At 44.4% G+C, this 23,484-nt stretch overlaps 1 protein-coding gene across 2 annotated transcripts in view; it reads left to right on the top strand.

The window, feature by feature from the left end:
- The window catches only part of asic2 (acid-sensing (proton-gated) ion channel 2), a 449,569-nt gene that overhangs the window by 365,407 nt on the left and 60,678 nt on the right, over window positions 1-23,484 (top strand). The gene's annotated exons all lie outside the window — the stretch shown is intronic.

Genomic DNA, 23,484 nt, shown 5'->3' with positions numbered 1-23,484 from the left:
TGCCTGCCAGCTCGAGTCATCTCTCTTTTTGTCTTCTTTGGAGATTTTTCTACAAACTTTTAACCTCTGCTGCTGGAGAAAAAACAGTTACATCTAACGGTTTAAGGTTATACAGCATGTTAAAAGCATGCGTTCAGTATCAGTGGAGGTCAGCTATTTGAAAAGAGGAAAAAAATATCCATATCCACTGGGATATGGATATTTTTTATCAGTTACTTAAATCAAAGACTGGAGGATCTGAGGTGGCACCACCAGCTTTTTGATTATTTGACTGTTATGAAATTGTGCAGTCAGTATTTTGTGAAAATGGCAACAAAAAACACAAAAACTTCTCCCTAAAGCCAAGTTTATCCAAATGAGCAACAGTTACTGTAACACTGGAGAGTAGATTTTCTTCTCTTGCTGCTGCCAGCATTTTCTTACAGTTCCAGGCTATGTGCCCAGTTGTTTCCTGATAAAAAGAAGCTCTATTTTCTTTGTTGTTTTTATTTTTTTCCCCCTTTCATCAAAAGGACAGTGGCAATAACACCAGTGGTCACAGGGTCCCACAAATAATTTAGTTGGCCCAAGGAGTGCAGCAGTCATTATTATGCAGGAATATAGTGTACGAGTTAAATTATTCAAGTTGAATAATTATTCATACTCCCCCCTTTGTTTTTTGCCCTCAGATTCTCACAGCGTTTTAATAGCAATCAAAGTTATTTCCTCCCTCAGTTCTGATTAAATTCTGCCCTGTATTTATGCACAATAAAACAAGTATTTAGCTCTGCCAGATATTTTTCCATTGGAGCATCAAGTGAAGTTGCAGCGCTTTCAGTGTGACCACTGCCTTTCTATGGCTTGTTTGGCTTTGCAAGCGGGTTTCAGCTCTATTTACGGATGCTTTTTATGATTGTTTCTTTTAATATTTTCAGGTTCAGGCAGAGGTTTAGAAATCAGGGACACAATTGCTGCTTTAGGCTTGTGTGTATGAGTGCTTGTGCTTGAAAAACAGTGTGATGCAACAATCTGTATGTAGACACTGGAAACGTGTAATGCATTCAGGGAATTCCTGCAGTGTTACGTGGAGTGGAGTTGGAAGAGTGAGGAGAAAAAGAGACGAGAAGCAGTCTTTAGTGTCATACGTTCAAAAACGATATTCTTTTTTGGAGCATCAGGGAGCGAATGGCTCTTATTATAAGACAAATTTCAGCCCAAATTTCTCATTGCTCTCTCATTTGTTGGCATATATGCCCTTTCTCTCATTCACTGAGCTCTCCATATTACAGAAGACCATCCTGAGACTCACAGTCAATCATTTTATCCTTCAACAAAACCTAAGATTGATCTGTGGAGGGAGGCATTTGTAAATTTTGCTATTTTACTGTTCTTATTCTAAAAATACTGTGAGAGCTGCAATGTGTTCATTAGTTTTTTCCACTACATCCTATACATGGTTAGCCCTGGGACATGCTGCCTGCCTCTAGAATCTACTTATAAGATGGGCGTAGCCAACTTCACGTCACACATTGGTTTCCAGCCTGCATTTTGAATCCTCCACATTAACATTATGCCTATTGCCATCTTGTTTCTCAGCAAGCGATATTGTCAGAAAATTCCATTAAAAATTTTTGAGAATGCACCAACACCAGAAAAGGGTCCAGACTGCAGTTTGGTGGCTTGAATCAGTGGAGGGCGAGCTCCAGCTGAAAGCTGTTGGCTGCCTCTGTTGGCATCCACCCATCAGTTAAAGCGGCCATGCCCTTAATTCTGAGCCTTAATAGTATCCAAATGGCTGAGTTATTTAAAAAGAAAGGGTGAAAAAAAGCCTTGTGCACTTCTCATTAAAGGGGAAATTAGCTGTAGAGACCAAATGCATCTTTTGTAGCAGGCTCTGAGGATGTTAATTTCGTCATTGTGACAGTCTGACCCAGTGGCCACTGGGGGAACTGCAGTGTGCGGTACTTCAGCCCAGATGTTGTATCAAACTGTGAGTGATGGTTGCTGAACTGCTGTGCCTCACACACGATGTGCACATCACTGCTGCTCAGAGAGAGAGTGTGTAAGACCAGAGAAGGAGAAAAAGTGCACAAGACATTCTGTGTGTTTTAACTATATGTACTTTGTATGTGATAATTTTATCACAACAGGAAATGAGACCAAGAAAATGGCATCTGGGATCTACTGCTCTCATATCAACACCCTTGAAATAAACTTGGAGCTTTATTAATATGATTCAATCAATACAACCTTTGTTATAATGTTCAACTTTTGTAGAGACTCTGTCACTGAGGCATTGATTTAGCCCTATGGTAATTTATGAGGCAACAGTTTACAGTGGCATGTCTATATTTTTCCTATAATTAGGATCACTCATCATTTTTTCTGTTTAACAGCAGCCTAGCTGCTATTTTATATATATATATATATATATATATATATATATATATATATATATATATATATATATAAAAGGGTCACTCCACCACTGCTTTAGTTATTGGTTACAGTGAACTCATACAATGTCAAAAATGTGATTTTTTTTTTTCGTCCCTCAGTCTTCCTTAGTGAGTCCTTGTGATTGTAATTGGACCTCACCAAGAACTAAATCTTCCCTTTCAACGCTGTCATTAAAGTTGGACTACAAAAACAATTCCTCTCAGAAATGTCATTGGGGATTAGGGCTTAGTCTGGCTGAAACATCATTAGTTTTTCATCCTTTGTTCTGGGCAGCTGAGCTTCCCTCTCCGGCTGAAAAAAGTACACACCTAGACACAAAAGGCTCTGACACACCCATTGTCACATGGTGAAGGATTGTGAATGGCTCTACAAGGTCTTGGGGTTGTCCTGTCATGTCTTTCCATTCCTCTCGGTGTCAATAATGGGTGTAACTTATGTCATGGCCGTTTGCGCTTTAGCAAGAGGCCTCCTTTTTTAAATGGAAATATATAAAGGTGCTGGTTGTCAGATTCTAATCCAGCACAACTAAAAGCCAGCTCTCCTCACACACTGCCACACATGCATAAAGTACGCTCCCAGTTCTTCCCTCTCAGGGTCCTGTAGTTGCTGCTGCTCCCTGGGCTTATTGCTACCTCTGCTAAGCCTTAGCTGCCTTATCGCCAGCTGGAGCAGCAATTGGCTCCAACACAGATAAAGACAATCGATGGATAGATAGCCGTGCTTTGCTGCGGGTGCTGGATGAAACAGAGTAGGCTCTTATAATGTAATCTCACCAGGGATAAAAGCATTTAATTGTGAGCCAGTTTACGAGCATAGTCAAATGAATAAAGATCAGTACTTGAAGCATCCATCTGCATCTTGATTTCTGAAAGACGGGGTGACGATGTGGTTTGCATCAAATCACATCACAGTAGTTCATGGAGACGATGTGAGGATTACTACAATTATATTATGTTCCCCCTGTGGCTAGGTTATAAGACCCTGTTCTATAATAGAGACTGCAGAGATAACCATAAATATGCCCTGTTTAATAACCTGGCTGATGATTTAAACAGAGACATTTTCCCTGACCTGCAAGAGCTCATACTAGTTAATCACCTGTGGGATTCCGCTGGTCATGAGTTAGATGGATTCATATCACATTCAACAATACAAATCCAACAAATGGATTTAGTCAACTTGGGGGAAGGAACAGTATGGAAGCCAATTTACATTATACACATGGTGCTTTAAATTGAATTTTCCTCTCTCCATTAATCCCCTGCAAGCTCATTTTTCTATTTCCTATTCATACACAAAGTATCTTTGATTCATTTTTCCCCCAAACGTACTGTAACTATCCTTCAGACTCTCCTTTTGTCTTCCTGATCACCCCAGTCACCCTCCTGCTGATCCTGCACCTCTTTGCAAAAGGAGCAATTCCTCTGGAGAAGTACGCCGTGTGATCTAGGATTTATTTATCAGTATAATAATATGCCGTCAGCAACATGGTAACTTTCCTATTTTTTTTCTACCAGAGGTGTACTTGGACTTCAAACAACAGAGTTTTTAAAAAAACTTCTGGGTGACCAATGGATTGTGAAGCGCTCATGGTTTTTTCCGATGTGTTAGACTTTGCGCTGGGGGGGGAGCAAAGTTTTCTGTGCTTCTTAGAAAGCCTGACAGCATCTGCGGGGACCAGGGAAGTGTGCCATGAAGAATTGATCTGTGTTGGACAGAAGATGAAAGAGGTGAGGCAGAAAGGAGCACGAGAGACGACAGACTTGTAATTAAATTGGACAGATAAAGAGAGGATGAAAAGCTGCATGAGAGTGCTGAGAAAAGGTTTGATTGTTTGAATACAGCTGTACTTCCACAGTGAGGAAGTGAGGATCGTAAGAGGAGAACACAAAGTTGACATATTTGGCAGCTCTGTCGGCGCTACTCTTAAGATTAGGTCCTGTTTATGTACAAAACAAAATACTGTGGGTTGGAAACATGACGCAAAGAGCTATTTTGTTTCAGTGTTTAAATAGAAACCTGTTGTTCTTTAGTGGGAGGCTTAAGAAAATGAAGGAAACCCCATCACTGAAGTGGCAACAGTACCCTACAGTGCAGCGATAGTGTATTTTTCACTTGTGCACATTTGCTTGCAAAGAAGCTTCTGTCCGCTGGCTCCTGATAAAATATGCAGCTGAAATAAAATGATTCTGATTGGTCGAGGTAACTGCAAACTGGAGCTTCACGAGGAAATTTTATATTAAACTGCTTTCTGTTTTAATCTGTTTATCTGCAGATATATATTGTACATATGTTGCTCATTAGGTTAAGTATGTTACTCGTGTTAGATATATTCTTCATTATAAACATGTTCCTTCATCATTCCTATCCAGTCTGTGTTTTGTGGACTTTTTGAAGACATAGGACTGTGTTCATAAAGGAGGCTTGTGAGGATATCTGTTGAGTCCTTAAATAACCAGAGTGAAAGCAGAGTCTGTGTTTTTCATAGGAAGGCAAACAACTTTCCAGCTGGTCTTGGCCTCTGTTGGGGTTATGACTTGTTGCTGATTCTTATTCTGTTGATTCTGACAGGACTTTATGGTGCAGAAAAGGTTTTCTGAAGCCATGGGTCCCTGCCAGAAACAGTGGATTGCTTCCTCCAGGCTAAGAGCAAATTGCTGCCCCAGGTTAAAGGGTTTTAGTACCCTCAGTTCTTCTCTTTGTGAGCAGCAGCAAATTGGAGCATGAGATTGGTAAGATGAGGCAGAGGTGGAAGGCCTAGCTTTCGATTTACTAGTCGGCTTATGTTCTAACCCTCGCCTATGGTCGTGAGATTTGGGTAGGGGCCTAAGAGGCAGGGTGTGGAATTCAGATGTCTTGAGGGAGGTGGGGGTGGACCTGCTCTTCTTTTACGTGGAAAGGAGCAAGCTGTGGATTTTTGGGCACATTTAGTTGGCAGGAAGCATCGAGGCAGACACAGATCGCGCCGGAATGATATAGTATATCTCACCTGGCCAGGGAATGCCTCAGCATCCCCCCTTGAGGAGCTGGAAAACTTTGCTGGAGACCAAACTTGAGATAAGCAGAAAGAAAAAAATACTGTTAGTGCTGAAAGTCAGGTATGAGCCAGAGAATTTTTTATTTTTTTTTAAATAATACTGTGCCCTACATGATACTGAAAAATATGAATAATTTATTTTTCCTTTTAGGTTCTGATTTATGTTCACCTTTTGTAGGGAAAATGTGGTTGTTGCAGCAAAACATTTTGAGTTTCATTTAATTTAGCCTTTAGTTGGCACTGAAGTGAGCAAGCGTGACTCATCTGAACTGTTAAATTCTCTGAATATGAGGATCAGAACAAGAAACTGAACGGCTTATTCACAAGGAAAATAACCCCCAAAATTTGTTGTCCTTTTCCTTATTTATTCATTTTCTTTATATTCATCAGTTTTCAGCCAGACATGAAAATGGGTGATGCTACACTTTTCCACCTCATTCAGAAATGCCACAGGGCTGAGTGAGGAACGATGACGGGCTCACCAACACCTTTAATGTTTGAACCACATGCAGATAACTGAAGATGGAGGAGAATGACGTAGGTCACCTAATGATTTTGTTCTCCAATTAAATTCATTTACAAACTTAATGAGGAGTGGACTGAACACCTTCATTAATAATATTCATGCTGTAAAGGTCGGTTTATTTGTGCCTTGCTGTCTCATAATCTCCTTCCATTTCTGTTTTTCCTTTCCCTCGTCCCTGCCATACTAATAAATTGACTCAATTTGATAGCATTTCTTTTATCCTGGTTTCTTTTTTTTTTTTAGTTTTACTTCCTTTCTTTCTTTTCTCTTTGAGAATTTTTATTCAGTATTCATTCATCAATGTTAGTCTTCATTCATGTGCTTCTCCCTCCCCTCCAAGACACCATCGCTTTCTTGTCATCCACATTTTTCTTTTAATTTAAAGATACAGACTGCGTTTAGCAGGCCGTATCTCTCACACCGGGAGTGTTTTCTAGTTGCTGAAGCAAATACTGAGATGAAATGGAGGGTCATAGGCAGATGTGGAATTGGAACGGCAAGATAAGGCAAGAGGGAGACTTTTGAGAGAGGAGAACGGGAAAAGATAAAATGAAGGATGAAGAGGGAAATCAACATGAAACAGAGTGAAAGAGCGTCTCCAAGGTCAACCTAGCAAACAGATTTAAAGGACTACAAGATTTTCTTTTGCCGTGTTTCACAGCAGCAGCAATGCTGCAGTCAAAACAGGAAGAATATACCATTTCTCTGCCATATTCTTCTTCATTTTTTTGTAGTCTAGTAATCAGACGCTTTGTTTGAAATTACAAAGATATGGTCAAACTGATTTATATTACTGGATTACTTTTTTTCTTAGCAAAACAGCTTCATTACTGAGGTACAACGAGCTATTTCCAGGCTTTCAGGAATTCAAGCCTCTACAATTGACAATCTACATTTTCTTTAAGTACCACCACTGGACTCTTATTTATCTGCCAGCTGCAATTTTCTGTACAGTTTGTTGGCAAGAGCACAGAGCTTGGCAAGAAACATTCAGGTTACTGAGTAGATTTAATGAAAATAAAGTCACAATGTTTACACAAAGTTTTTTTAGCTTCATGGGCAGCTAGAAATGCTCTTCAACGCTCCAAGCTGGCAGTAGCTGTGCGCTGATCCTGGCTCAACCTAATCACATGTCCGTCGCGCCCATTCGGTTCAGTTCAATTCAATTTTATTTATATAGCACCAAATCACAACAAACAGTCGCCTCAAGGCACTTTATATTGTAAGGTAAAGACCCTACAATAATTACAGAGAAAACCCAACAGTCAAATCCACCCCCTATGAGCAGCGCATGGAGACAGTGGGAAGGAAAAAACTCCCTTTTAACAGGAAGAAACCTCCAGCAGAACCAGGCTCAGGGAGGGGCAGCCATTCAGAAGTTAGGAAAACATTCTGTTTAGTTCAGCCTGAGAAAAAAATGGCAAATAAAATACAAGAACTGCATCCAAGTTGTGCAACAGAGACAGACAGCCCTCTGAGGGCTCAGGTTGTACACACAGTCTCACTGCTTATGACAAATCCCACACTCAAACACACAACCAGCTCAAACTTAACTCTCTTTTTTGGGTCTGGGATCATGTGGAAAAAAAAAGATAATCTCAAAGAGAGCAAGAGTTGACAGCATCTGACTTCTTACCAGTTTTTTTCTTTTTAGACTTCAATGTGTTTTCCTAACCTCTGAACTACAGCTACACCAATTTCCCCAGATGACCTCTATTCCTACAAACCCACCACATAACAGGAGGCTAAAAAGGGCTCTGCTGATGTCTTCTTAAAATCCTGTAATTCTTTTATGCTTTTTTTTTTTTATCACTGAACTTCAAGTGTTCCTTGCAGCGCTTCACTGCAAAACTGCTCAGAAAGTTTTTCAGAGTCATTTCAAGCAGCAATACTACAAAATACATTTTAGTTCGTCAGATCCAGGAGGAGCTGAGCAACTTGAAATAGACTACTGCTCATATGTAGGGAATAATTATTTCTCTTGGATGAGTGTGTTTCAGGCTTTTAGTGTTTTTCTAAAACTTCTGTACTTTGTGAGCTACTGAATTAATGTGTTTGTTTTATTTATATGTAGAATTTCGTCTTGTGTTTTGCAAATTGTTTTCTGGCTGACGTATGCAAATGTGTGCGTTTACAGAGAGTCGTGTTTTCTGAATAAACTCTGACACTAAGTTGTTCAAGTCTTCACACGCTTCTCATCATCTGTTGTTTCCGATTCTGAGCTGTTTTGTTCTTTCAAATACAAATCTCACTGAGCTCCAAAACGCAGCCAAACTTTCTTATTTGAATCCTTCAAGACGTTGACAAGAGGAGATGTTTAGAAAGTAGTGAAGAAGTCAGCAGTGGAGTAGGTGACAGCGCTGACAGTCGCCTCGGGCAGCAGGAAAATCACGCCAACAGTTTGGTGTAAGAAGAAGGACTGAGTGGCCTGACACTGTGTCAGTCTAAGCCTCTGGGTTCAACACTGAAACAGTCTATACTATGACCTTTTTTTTATTTTAAATGTACAGTGTGGAGGCATCAATACAGCTGATCCTCTGGCAGGATTCTATCTCCAGTATTTCCATGTTAGTCTATAAAAAAGACACTTTTCTTTACTGAGTTATTTTAGTATCTGACTTACAGGACTGCATGACACATCTCTCTCTCTCAAAAAAAAATCTCTAGCCATTTGCAGGTCTTGTGCCTTGTTTTACTGCAAAAAAAAAAAAAAAATCAGTGATATTAAAAAAAAAAACAAGCTTAAAGCTTATTTTTTGACTCCAAGTCCTAAATGATATCACTCGCTTTATTTAGCTCCCCTTCATGCCCAGCGCGTTCCTGCCTCTTATGTATCTGAGTGTTAGATGGATGTAAAACCACGGCTTGCTTTAGACCGTTCCCGGTCGCCTCCAGCAAACAGTCTGCTGTCGCCCACAATTTAAAGAACAATTTGTGACTGTGTGGCTATGCAGTCAGGCAGGCTGAATTGTAGGTGCAGAATAGGCCTAGACATCCAGACACTTGAGAAATAAAAGAACACATTTAGAGACGATTGAGGAAAGAAGGGATATGTTTTATTTATTTTTTATTTCTGTGTGGCTGGTTGTGTACACTTCAAATAAAGGGAAATATGAGTGGAGAGGTTGTAGAGGAGCATTGTGTGCCAGACAAAGAAAATAAACCTTGGGGAAAAGAATAAGCCATTAAATTATTTTTTTTCTCCCCTTGTTCTTTTTGAAAAATGCTGAAACAACATATTATGAACAGGCAAAGATTAAACTGCCTAAAACCATAGGTTCTGCTAAAGCAGTTATGGAGTGATGTAACGCTTCACTTTTGGAAATTCACAGTGCAGTTTAAAGTCTACTTGGGATTCATCACATTTATTGAGGCTACTGTAGTAGTAACAAAAAGTATACACAACTCCCACCGCCACTGTAACGAGTTAAAACTCAATCTCAACAGTAATGCTGTAAGCTCAGGGACAGGATGGACAGATGTGAGGCTAGAGGACAAATGGAAACCATAAAATTCATTAGCATTGGTTCTCAGCATCCATCTGCTAAAGGAAAATATAACCTCTGCACACATGAATGCATGGCACGCACAAAGGCTCAGGCTGACCTAAAAGAAGGGACAGAAAATTACTTGTTTGTAGCTTCTTGCGTTTCTTGTAGATGACCAATTTTAACACTTTGTGCTGAAACACGGTGGAATTTATAGAGTCTGTTAGCCTAGATGATAGCTCAACTGATATTTCTTGGGAGAGTCTTCAAATATTATACTTTCTGCAACAAGGAATCTGAGAAAATCCATCCATCCATTTTCTTCTGCTCATCCAATTCAGGGTTGCAGTGGGGCTAAAGCTTATACATGTACCAGCTGTCACTGGGTGAGAGACAGGGTTTTACAGTTTCACAGGGTTTCTAATAAAAGCATATTCCACATATGTGTGGGCTATAAGAATTTGCATATTGATGAGGTAAAATAGAGTTTTTTGACAGTTGTCTTAGCATTCGCACACCACATCACTCTGGTGCTGGTGGAGCTGCCTGAAATGTGACTTTCTGTGAGCAGAAAAGACGGCTTCATTATTGGCTGTTCAAAGAAATGATTCCTTGTGAATTTGAAATTTCATGTTAAACTTTTAGTGTGATTTTTTTTTTCTTTTTAACCTCAGTCCTCTTCACCTTTTTATCTTCTCTTTTTTGTTATGTGTTTCAAATGGTCCTGTGAGAGAAGTTTAGTGTTGTGTGTGTGAGGCTGTGTGTAGTTAATAACTTATGCAGCGGGTGTTTCTGAATGGGAGGCTGTTTTAATGATTTAATGGGCCATTCAAAGGATTCATTCTACTGGGAGCCAATGGCGGCTATCTGAAAGATATGAGGCTGCCATTTTATAGCTGGCGGGGACTCTGTGGGACTTCTTTCCTCACAACACATTGTACCTGTGTTTACACTGCATTTAGCTGCACAACTGTTTTTCATGCTGTAAGCTGAATATTGCACATTTACAGGCTAAAATAGCTAAGAAGGGTTTGCTCTGGCTTTGTTGTTTGACAGCTCCCAAAAGGATTTTTTTTTCCTTCCTCCTCTAAAGACCTCCCACCTAGAAACTGATGCCCCTTAAAGGGGAAAAAAGCTGTTAGATTTCTTTGTCACTTCTTCCTCCAGAGTTCAGCATGTCCTCTGTGTCATTCCTCAGCTCATTTTGCAGAATAGCAAATGGTTTGATACCAGGAGACCATTTTTACACACAAATGTGGAGATTGAGAAAAGGTACGTGTGATACCCTGCTGGTTCTGCGATCACTCCAGGGTACCACTGCTAAGTATGGGAAATGCTTCTGATAATATTTAATTGTTGCACAACCTTTGGAAGTAATTTGGATGCTAAACTGTGACAGAGCAGTTGTAGATGCCATATCTATCTATCTATCTATCTATCTATCTATCTATCTATCTATCTATCTATCTATCTATCTATCTATCTATCTATCTATCTATCTATCTATCTATCTATCTATCTATCTATCTATCTATCTATCTATCTATCTATCTATCTATCTATCTATCTATCTATCTATCTACATCCCATCCCATCCCATCCTTGTTTTTGGAAGCACACACTGATTATAACACCACATGACATCTTTTTATTTCTTGAAAATATGCAGCTTGAGTCTCAACCTTTTGTGTTATCTTTATTTGTGTAAGAAAGCATATCCAGAGCTGCTTCCCAATTGAGTACCTCTTGAGAGAACTTCCCTAATCAAAAATTAAGTGTGACTTGTAGCTTGGAAAAAATAAAAATGGGGCAAAAAGGCAGTCCCTGCTGCTCATAAATCTGGTATGACTGAAAATTAGTAGTACACACAGATGATACCTAGATAATTTAACACGTTTTAAGTATTTGAGCTGTGTCTCTGAGAAATCCTGTTATTTCCTTCAGATTGATATGGAAGATGGTTGTAGATAATCATAAAACTAACATGTTTTGTAAGCTTTGTTTAAATCTGCAGCAAAATTGAGAAATATGTTAAATTTTAATACTGCTAATTAGAATTTTTCTCATTTAGTGTAAGATGGGAGAGACTTCCAGCCGCAACCCTGGTTTGAAAATCAGTTAACTTTAATCCTTGATTTTTGTAGACAGAGGTTTGTAACATTAATGCTTTCATCAAAGAGGAACCATATTTTAATGTACTTCAGTCAGGGAGGTTTCATGCTCCAGCTGCCAGTCATCTGTCTTCAGAAAATAAATGGCCTTCCCTTCTTGTGGAACGTCAGATACCGAAAGTCACTCATCTTACTATGACACTCCATTACTGTGATCATACAGTAACCAGATCCAGATGAGCGGGATCCACAGTGGAAATTATGTCTTGTATGACCTTTTGGTACAGTGAAAAATGATTGATGCATTTGATTTTGACCTTTCATGATTTTAGTGATTCCATCCCACGGCAGAGGTGAAGTTTTTTTTTCCACGGGAAAAGAAATTCACAGAGACCGTTAATGGACACCACAGTTCTGTGAAGATGGACCGCCCACGTAGTGCACACTAATTTATTGACGGTCATTGCGACATAGCGCCATAGCAGATATTAATCTTTAGCTGCATGTTGCCTCATATTTGCTGCTGTGCTGCCTCACTGTGCTGTCACTGAATGTTCCCGCTGCACAATGAGCCCAATCAGAGAAGAGATGGTCTGATTTCTCTCTACTTATCACTGCAGCTCAGTAGAGTGTGGCTGAGTCATCACAGCTGGCTTGTATCATCAGTCACCTTACAGAAGGATTTTTATTCCCATCAGAGTTGAATGTCAGTGACACCGTAGCCCAAGGTGCACCACTCACACTGGGAGAGCACTACACCTATTGACATTCACCTCATAGGAGAGAACAATCAGACCATATCTTAGATGGTTCTTCATGCCCACACAGATACTCAGCAGTGGCAAGTGCTAGACTGTATTATCTCCCTGTGTAAACCACAGTCCCCCCATTTTGCTCTGCAGGAGACACAGGGAAGGACTTTAAATGTTTCCTGGAAGTGAACATTTCTCTTTGTGCTGGCAGTATTTTTATTCTTTGTCACTCTGTCTCTAATTTCAAAAGAAGCTTATCTTCTCCTCTTTGCTGTTCTTCACTCTTGCTACCTGCTTTCCAGTACTTTCCAAACCAAAGCGGCACTCAGCCTCAGTGGGCGTGACAGGGCATTGAGCTCAGAGTGGAGGTGTTGATCTGCTGGTGACAAGCACTTTCGCTGCAATCAGAAAGCCATGACAATCCTCATATTAAATGTTATTATAGAGACCTACCGATTTCAAGCAGAAATGAGAAGGGAGGATGGTGATGAAAAAAAGGGAGATTGGCAAGAGAGACATGAGCAGGGAGACTGAGGAGGAGTGAACAATAACTGGTTCATTTTGCCCGTCTGCCTGTAAAATCTTTTTCTGTTTTTATTACATTCACAAAAAGAAGTAATAGCTCTTTCTGAATTGCAAGATGCTCACTAGTTTATAAGTTAATGGTCCCCAACGGCTCCTCACAATGCATAGTCATTAAAAGTAGCATTTTACAAGGTAATTTATCTTCCTTGAAGACTTAAAGACCAGGTTGAGTTGCAACCATAGCTCTAGTGGCTCATTTTGAAGCAAAAACCTCACCGGATACGTAATGCAGTCTGCTGCTTTAAAGTCACATTTCATGCTGAAAGACATTCTGGGACGATCTCTGCATAGTGGCTGCAGTGGTTGAGTGTGTATTATTATGGCTGCATAAGTGTTTGATCAGACACTAATTAAAAGTCAATTAGCCTGCAGTCCATTTGATGACCGACCTCTCTAAACACAGGAAGGAACGGGGATATGAAGAGCTCCCTAAGCTCATTATTTACCGTGACACTGTCCCTTATCCTTCTATTTACCGCTAGCTCGTACTGTCTGTGCACCTGCATCTGTCTCTCCTTCTGCCTTATTAATGACTCCAGGCATCATGGCAGCTGAAACACACATGGGGAGGAAAACTATGCTGTAACTACTGACCATCACCACATGGTTTTTGTTGAGAATGATGTGCTCTAAATAAGGCTTTTTAGGCACCTGCACTCTACACACTCTTTACTTTTCTTGATAGAAACTGCTTTTCGCTTTTCTCCTCATCCAGAAATTGACGGACTGATGGGCTCTCTCCTCGGCTCTCAAGGTTGTATTGTTGTTTAAATGGTGAGAAAAATATAGAACACTCCATCAAAACCCTTACCACCATATACCACTAATACTGCTTAATGCTGACATTTATTTTCCAGTTTAAGTAATTATTGGCTGCTGCAGTGGAGGCTGTCAGGAAAGTGTCACTAAATCCTGTTGCTGGATCAGAAGCTTGACAATCGCATCATTTATCTTTTCCTAAGAGAGCCCAAAACCAAATTTAAGACACGGGCATTAGCAGGCTGGACAGGTAAAGATAAATATTCCACTGAAACCAGATTTAAAGGGAGTTAGTATCAATAAATCTCAACAGCAATTAGTTCCAAAAGAAATGGAAAGAGGTGGTGCAATTATAAAAGACAAAACCACCGAGCTTGAGACAGAAAGTACTTATTTGTAAAGGAAGAATGTTAAAATCAAATTTCAATAAAAACTATGAGGTAAATTATGAGGCTGCCACAGTACCTTGAGCCACTCCTCATTTCTTTATACACAGCTCAGCCGTATCTGAATCAAGTTTTAATCCAAACTGCTACTCAAAAAAATTACTATTTCCACCTAAAAACAGCTGGAATTTTCATAACCAGAAACTTTTTTTCCTGGAACTAAAAGTTCCCTCAGATCATTATTGTCTATGTTTCCATTGCAGTCTATTACCATACAGATGGTTGTTTTTGTAATGGGCCAGGTTACACCTCTGTTATCTGCCTCTCTTCTCATCTTTCTGTGTCAGAGTGGTACACAGGTACACACACACACAGGCACACACACACAACAGAGCAGCTACAGCACACAGGATAACGCCTTCTTTCCGGTTACAATCACAAAAATCTCTTTGCTCTTATATTTCTGCTTGAAAAAATGCTGAAATTGTTTTATTTCTCTGACTCACCCCTTTCCCCCCATTCTAATTAATCTTCTAGCTCAGCAGACCACCACTGCTCCGCAGCCTCGTTCATTAAAATGAGCAGTGTTTGAAAGTTGCGCTTACATAAAATATCAAATAATTTCTGTGATGTGATTTAACACAAGCAAATTTAACTGAAGATGACTATGAGATGAGCACAGCAGACTGCCTGAAATGCTGCTAGATGGACTATAATCAGAAATGTCCAGTTCCTGAACATTCAGAAAGTACTACACTTGAGCCAGAACTTCCCGTGTGATAAAATAATTCCTCCAGAGCTTAATTTAGTCCCTGGTCCTCCTGGTTGTTCCCAGTCTCTGGGAAAGGTTTCTGTGGTAGAGAATCTGTCATGGCCGGGGAGGGAACGGACGAGGAAGGACTCACATGAAGGACTCCAGAAGCAAACATAACTAAAAAGGGGATTTATTTCAACGGGGGAAACACAAATACAAAAACCTTGGAAGGGAGGCACAGGGAGACGAAGGGCAGGCACAGGGAACACAGGAACATGCGGGCACAAAACATCAACGACGCGACAAGGAACACATGGAAACTGAGGGCTTAAATACACACTGGGTAATCAGGGCAAGAGGAAACAGCAGGGAACAACAGGTGAGGCAAATGAAACTAATTACACAGGGGAAGCAAAGCTGAACACAAAGCACAGGAAAACCAGACTGTCAAAATAAACAGGAAGTGACAAACCAAGGAACATACTGACTAAACACGGGGAACAGGCACAGACTCAGGACAGAGACGCAGACATATCACAACACTAGGAAATAAACTAACACAAAACGCTGGGCCAACGGCCCAGGACATGACAGTACCCCCCCCTCAAAGGCCGGCTCCCGACGGCCAAAACCAGAAAACAAAACCAGACAAGGGCGGGAGGCGGGGGACCAGGAGGGAGGGCCCGAAACAAAAACAAAGACAGGGAGCAAAACAGAAATCACAGGGCGTGAACAAAACAAATCAAACCCGTACCGGAAGAAAACAAAAACACAGGACCAGAACAAAAGGCGACGGCACAAGGCCGGAGACAGTCCAAAACAGGGGGTCGAAACAAGGAACAGTCCAGGAGCTATGAAAAAACAAAAAACAGCAGGGGAAAAAACAGTCCACAGTTCAGGGGAGTCAGTGGGAAATCCAAAAACAAAAAACACACAGTTCAGGAGGCCGCAGAGGCCAAGGGGCCACAAAGCAAAATCCCAACGAGGGAGGCCGACCGCGCTCCCAGCGGCGGCGGCGACGAGGACGAGAAGGAATCACTGGAGGCCGACCGCGCTCCCAGCGGCGGCGGCGACGAGGACGAGAAGGAATCACTGGAGGCCGACCGCGCTCCCAGCGGCGGCGGCGACGACGAGGGGGAGTCACTGGAGGCCGACCGCGCTCCCAGCGGCGGCGGCGACGACGAGGGGGAGTCACTGGAGGCCGACCGCGCTCCCAGCGGCGGCGGCGACGACGAGGGGGAGTCACTGGAGGCCGACCGCGCTCCCAGCGGCGGCGGCGACGACGAGGAGGAGTCACTGGAGGCCGACCGCGCACCCAGCGGCGGCGGCGACGACGAGGAGGAGTCACTGGAGGCCGACCACGCGGCATGCGGCGGCGACGACGAGGAGGAGTCACTGGAGGCCGACCACGCGGCATGCGGCGGCGACGGAGAAGGGCGACCCCGGGCTCTGGTGGGGAACCCTCGGGTGACGTGGAGCGCTCGGACTGAGCAGAGACCCCCACCGGCTCGGACTGAGCGGAGACCCCCATCGGCTCGGACTGAGCGGGACCCTCTGGCGCGGAGCGCTCGGACTGAGCGGAGACCCCCATCGGCTCGGACTGAGCGGGACCCTCTGGCGCGGAGCGCTCGGACTGAGCGGAGACCCCCATCGGCTCGGACTGAGCGGGACCCTCTGGCGCGGAGCGCTCGGACTGAGCGGAGACCCCCATCGGCTCGGACTGAGCGGGACCCTCTGGTGCGGAGCGCTCGGACTGAGCGGGACCCTCTGGCGCGGAGCGCTCGGACTGCGCGGGACCCCCTGGCTCGGACTGAGCGGAGACCCCCATCGGCTCGGACTGAGCGGAGACCCCCATCGGCTCGGACTGAGCGGAGACCCCCATCGGCTCGGACTGAGCGGAGACCCCCATCGGCTCGGACTGAGCGGGACCCTCTGGCGCGGAGCGCTCGGACTGAGCGGAGACCCCCATCGGCTCGGACTGAGCGGGACCCCCTGGCTCGGACTGAGCGGAGACCCCCATCGGCTCGGACTGAGCGGAGACCCCCATCGGCTCGGACTGAGCGGGGCCCTCTGGCACGGAGCGCTCGGACTGAGCGGAGACCCCCATCGGCTCGGACTGAGCGGAGACCCCCATCGGCTCGGACTGAGCGGAGACCCCCATCGGCTCGGACTGAGCGGAGACCCCCATCGGCTCGGACTGAGCGGGACCCTCAGGCTCGGAGCGCTCGGACTGAGCGGGACCCCCTGGCGGCTCGGACTGAGCTGAGCCCTTGGGCTGAACGGGGCCTACATGGTGAGGCTCCGGATGCGCAGGCTGGGACTGCGGAACAGGGCACACTGCTGCTTTATTGAGCAGCAGGGGCCGCTCGGGGAATAGCCAAGGTGCAGGGGACTGCATGGGAGCTGACGCTATGGGCTGCGTGGAAGCAGGCCGGGAGACGACTGGCTGCGTGGAAGCAGGCCGGGAGACGACTGGCTGCGTGGAAGCAGGCCGGGAGACGACTGGCTGCGTGGAAGCAGGCCGGGAGACGACTGGCTGCGTGGAAGCAGGCCGGGAGACGACTGGCTGCGTGGAAGCAGGCCGGGAGACGACTGGCTGCGTGGAAGCAGGCCGGGAGACGACTGGCTGCGTGGAAGCAGGCCGGGAGACGACTGGCTGCGTGGAAGCAGGCCGGGAGACGACTGGCTGCGTGGAAGCAGGCCGGGAGACGACTGGCTGCGTGGAAGCAGGCCGGGAGACGACTGGCTGCGTGGAAGCAGGCCGGGAGACGACTGGCTGCGTGGAAGCAGGCCGGGAGACGACTGGCTGCGTGGAAGCAGGCCGGGAGACGACTGGCTGCGTGGAAGCAGACTGCGAGCTAGGGAGAGCAGACTGCGTGGAGGCAGACTGCGAGCTAGAGCATGCCGACTGCGTGGAACCCGACTGAGAGCTAGGGAGAGCAGACTGCGAGCTAGGGAGAGCAGACTGCAAGCTAGGGAGAGCAGACTGCGAGCTAGGGAGAGCAGACTGCGTGGAGGCAGACTGCGAGCTAGAGCATGCCGACTGCGTGGAAACTGACCGAGAGCTAGGGAGAGCTGGCTGCGTGGAAACTGACCGAGAGCTAGGGAGATCTGGCTGCGTGGAAACTGACCGAGAGCTAGGGAGATCTGGCTGCGTGGAAACTGACCGAGAGCTAGGGAAATCTGGCTGCGTGGAAACTGACCGAGAGCTAGGGAGATCTGGCTGCGTGGAAGCTGACTGAACGCTACGGGGAGCAGTCTGCGTGGAGACTGACTGAGAGCTAGGAAGAGCTGACACTGGGCAAGCTGTCATTACTGGAGCTACCGAGGGAGCCGGAGCTGAGGGAACTGCGACTAAAGATGGAAAAACTGCAGATGAAGAGACCAAAACCGAACTGACTGAAGGGTCCAAGGGGATTACGGAGCTAACTGACGTTAAAGCGGAGGGAGCAGACTGAGAGGGCACAGAAACAGCTGACACCGGGGACCGAGGAAGAGCTACTGGGGCTGACTGAGACTGGAGTGGACAGGGAGCGACTGGAGCTGGGGCTGACTGAAGGCGAGGGGAAGCGACTGGAGCTGGGGCTGACTGAAGGCGAGGGGGAGCGACTGGAGCTGGAGCTGACTGAAGGCGAGGGGGAGCGACTGGAGCTAGAGCTGACTGAAGGCGAGGGGGAGCGACTGGAGCTAGAGCTGACTGAAGGCGAGGGGAAGCGACTGGAGCTAGAGCTGACTGAAGGCGAGGGGGAGCGACTGGAGCTAGAGCTGACTGAAGGCGAGGGGGAGCGACTGGAGCTAGAGCTGACTGAAGGCGAGAGGGAGCGACTGGAGCTAGAGCTGACTGAAGGCGAGGGGGAGCGACTGGAGCTAGAGCTGACTGAGACCCTGCTGCTGCAGCTAACGCAGAAAACCGATGCGAAGGCTTGGGTCTGGCTGCCCCCACCCGCGGAACAGGTACGGGTGCAGAGGTCAGCCCGTCCGTGGCTGCCCCCACCCGCGGAACAGGTACGGGTGCAGAGGTCAGCCCGTCCGTGGCTGCCCCCACCCGCGGAACAGGTACGGGTGCAGGGGAAGCTGGAGCTAAGGGAGCTGGAGCAGGGTGAGCAGAGGGAGCTGGAGCTAACTGAGGGGTCTGGGACTGCGACTGAGGGGGAGCTGGAGCTACAGCTGACTGGGAACACTGCGACTGAGGGGGAGCTGGAGCTACAGCTGACTGGGAACACTGCGACTGAGGGGGAGCTGGAGCTACAGCTGACTGGGAACACTGCGACTGAGGGGGAGCTGGAGCTACAGCTGACTGGGAACACTGGGAAAAAGCTAAGGGAACTGACAGGAGTGGCTGAGAGGCTGCAGCAGTGGTCTGTGGTGCTGGCTGTAGGTGAAGGGTGGTGATTACAAAGTCTTTCACTAACCCGTGCAAGGAGTCCAACAGCCAAGGGAAACTGGCAATCAGGTCTTGAAGCCTGGTGGTGATGGCTTCCTGTTCCTCCTTACACGGGTCAGATAACAAGTCCAAGCATAATCGGTCCACTCTTCGGATCAAAATTTTCCTGCTCTCCTCTGAGAGGGAGGAAGCAGCAGAGTACATGACGGGCTGAAGTTGCTCTTTCTGCTCCCGCGGCGATTCTCTCTGATGCTGCCGGGAGCTTGGTCTTCCTCCGTCAGCAGCAGGCAGTGGTGACGCGGAAGTGGTGGGAGGCCAAGGACCCCTGTGACCCAGGAATCGGAAAAATGACTCCTCTGGAGTCATTCCGGGCGCCGGCTCCAGGAAAACGTCTCTCCGCTTCCTCCGGTATCTCGTCCTCCGTGGCTGCGGCGACTGCTGAGAAAAGGAGGGACCAGCAAGCGGAGTGCCAGGTGAGGGAGCGGCCGGCGCCAAAAACAGTCCGCCCACGCGGCAGACCTGCGGTTTAGGCGGGGGCGGTGAGCGGCGTCGCCGGGGACCGTTCAAAAAAGCTGGTCCCCCCAGCGCCAGGCGAGTGCCGTTGTAGCGGCCGGAGCTTGCAGGGTCTTTAGTATGGTCGCGTCGTTCTGTCATGGCCGGGGAGGGAACGGACGAGGAAGGACTCACATGAAGGACTCCAGAAGCAAACATAACTAAAAAGGGGATTTATTTCAACGGGGGAAACACAAATACAAAAACCTTGGAAGGGAGGCACAGGGAGACGAAGGGCAGGCACAGGGAACACAGGAACATGCGGGCACAAAACATCAACGACGCGACAAGGAACACATGGAAACTGAGGGCTTAAATACACACTGGGTAATCAGGGCAAGAGGAAACAGCAGGGAACAACAGGTGAGGCAAATGAAACTAATTACACAGGGGAAGCAAAGCTGAACACAAAGCACAGGAAAACCAGACTGTCAAAATAAACAGGAAGTGACAAACCAAGGAACATACTGACTAAACACGGGGAACAGGCACAGACTCAGGACCGAGACGCAGACATATCACAACACTAGGAAATAAACTAACACAAAACGCGGGGCCAACGGCCCAGGACATGACAGAAACAGATGGTGACTCGCATGCAGTGATAAACCTTGACTTTAAATTACTGTAGTTTTGTCAAAAATTGCCCTTGTACAAGATTGGTCATGCTGAAAATTGCACTTCTTATTGCAAACATGAGTGTGGTATAGAAGATGTCACACATTTAATTAAAACTGGGAAATATAATTAATTAATGGAGTTTTATAAGAGTGTGAGATATTTTAGTAAAGATGTTTTTAGAAATAATTAGTGTCTACTTCCAGTTTGAACATTTTCATCTTTTGTGTGGCAGTAATGAAAAAAAAATCTGATTGGAGACATAGAGAGAGGAGGTGTCACAGTGAATATAGACTGCATAGATTTTCTCCATCCATCATCTTCCGCTTATCCAATTCAAGGTTGCCATGAGGCAGTAGTGCTAACTACCACGTTGCCCATTTTTCCCAGTGTCTAAACTGTAAACTATGCAAATCATGTTTGTGTTTACCAAACTGTCTGGGCTGTAATGGCAGGGGAGAATAGTCAGAATTGGTCAGTCTTTTTCTTGGCACTTACTCAGAGTGAGCTTTGTGCCAGGATAAACCAGACTTTCTTTTTTTTTTTCTTACAAAATGGATGAAAGCAAAACTAATTTATTCCCAATCCCGTTAAAAATAATAATTAACTGATCTTACCTGTTACATTCAGTGTAATATATGCAATCGTATGCATGTGCTGGTTTCAGCTTTTAACACACATGCAGGTACAAAAGAGAACATGACTGATCACCTGATCAGTACATCATATTGTAATTACAGTCATTACAGTCACATGTAGAACAAAGATTGGCTATCGTGTTATCACAAGTTGTGCAAAATGTGTAAAATGGCCAACAGCCGATTAACAATCACTTACTTTTTTAGGATATTCTGAGAAATACATCCCTGTTTTAAAGATTGGGGTCATGCAGAAAAAAAAGCTTTAAGTGAAAACTCAATTTTATTCATTAAATGAGTTGCAAAATGAATATGAAATACAATCAAAACATCAACAAGGTTATAAAAAATGATTTTTATTTTAAATTATAATTTAGTCCTTCAAATGTTACTTTTGTAAAAGAAAAACTTTGACAGTCACAGCTTGGAGACCTTCACTTAGTTGAAACAATCTGAAGACAGTTCAATTGTTGATTCCTTAAGTAGTTTCTGGAAGCTGAATTCATTTAATAGGCACTTGCTACAGATTACAGACTACCTACTAAACTTTTTCCACAACAGTGTAATAGATTTTAGATCCAGTGACTGTGACTCCTTTGAATTAGTTTTGCAATTTACATTTATTTAGCAATTAATGCTATTAAATGGAAGTCATCAGCATGGTGGTGTGGTGGTTAGCCCTGTCACCTCACAGCGAGAAGGCCCTGGGTTCATCGACCTGCTAGGGCTTTGGACTTTGGATGTTCTCCCTGGTCTCTTGTTTGGGTTTGTTTCTCTCAGGGTACTGTAGCTTCTTCACAAAGTCCAAAGACATGCTTGTTTGGTTAACTAGTGATTCTAAATTGGCTGCAGGTGAACACGAGCGTGAATGTCTGTCTCTGTGCGTACACCCTGTAACAGACTGGTGACCTGTCCAGGGAGTATCCCACCTCTCACCCTATGACAGCTGAGATAAGCTCATAACCCACATCAACTTGGATAAGAGGATGGATGGATGGATGGATGGATGGATGGACAATTAATTAAATTGTCAATTGAAGACTTTTTTAGGTTTCAGTTTTGCCAAACTCCTGTCTCTTCTTGCTCAGTTGTAGATCTTTCACTTCCCCGGCTCAGGCCATGTTTTTTTGCTGTTCCATGTAGTTTTGTACAAAATCTGTCTAAAGATTTTTGAAATTTTCATGTATGAAATGCCCTTAATTTCTGAGAAGAATACTAATGAGTTTTAGAGGAAATCAGCTTACTAGGTTTGATTTGTCCTAATATAATTGAAAAAAAAAAAACATTTTTAATCTAATAATCATTTAATATTTTAATCCAATGAACTTACATTTGTTGCTAAGAACATGAGTCTCTCTGCTTATGCTGATACTGCATTCTATTAAAATGATTATTGATTGGTGATATATTCCACATATTTTCTTTTTTTGATCAATGTTATGTTATATGGCGCTCTCACTTGGTGTTGCCTCTCACTGTGGTATCACTTCCTGTTTCTGCACACACAGTAATGTTTTGTGCAGCTCAGTTAATTACAAATCTTCAGATAACAACATACTTCATTGTACAATCTTCACATGCTTTCACATGCAAAGCACTCTCTGCTGAATCACCTGTAAATTAATTCATAGTATTTGTATTATTCACTTATTGAATCTTTAGGGGTTTGCTAGCTTAGCATAGCTACTGTATTAGCTCACTCAACTGGCTTCTCTCAAAATACAAATGATCCCACCCACCCCTTTAATCAAACTTTAGATCTTGTTCTAACATATGGCATAGAAACTGCACATTTAACAGCATTCCCAGAAAACCCTATTTTGTCTGATCATTTTTTATTAACCTTTAAATTTACAATAATGGATTGCACGACACTGGGAAATAAATGTCATTACAGTAGATGTCTTTATTCACTCTGTGTATTTATACAAGTCTGAGGAAGGGTGGTTGTGGCCCAAAACGTTACTCGCATAATGGTTTTGTATTAAATTATTACTCAGGAGCTTTTGCTGGTGTGCAGACTTCTTTTTCCTTTTGCTTGTTTGTTGGCCGGGCACCCAGTTTTTTACTTTTTTTGGATTGGGCATGTCTTCATCTCTATTTGTATTTATACATTACTCTGCATTTAATCATTAGTAACTGTTAATCTCTGGCTCTCTTTAGCAGTGTGTGTGTCTTTTGTCGTGCCTCCTTCTCCTCACCTCACTGCGGCAGGTGGCTTAACTCCCTGATCCTGGTTCTGCCCAAGATTTCTTCCTGCTAAAAGGGACCTTTTCCTTCCCACAGTCACCACTGTCTAATTGTTCGGGTTTTCTCTGTTATTGTTGGGTCTTTACATTTTTACGTTATGAAGCACCATGAGGCAACGTGATTTGATGCTGTATAAATAAAATAAAATTGAATTAAGTATCTGATTAAAATTTGTGTGCATTTCTTTCAAAAACACGGTCATTTG

Source organism: Archocentrus centrarchus, chromosome 8 (assembly GCF_007364275.1).
Source record: "Archocentrus centrarchus isolate MPI-CPG fArcCen1 chromosome 8, fArcCen1, whole genome shotgun sequence".
Lineage (NCBI taxonomy): Eukaryota > Metazoa > Chordata > Actinopteri > Cichliformes > Cichlidae > Archocentrus > Archocentrus centrarchus.
The sequence above is the reverse complement of the archived record's forward strand: the minus strand, read 5'-3'. Positions and strand labels throughout refer to the sequence as shown.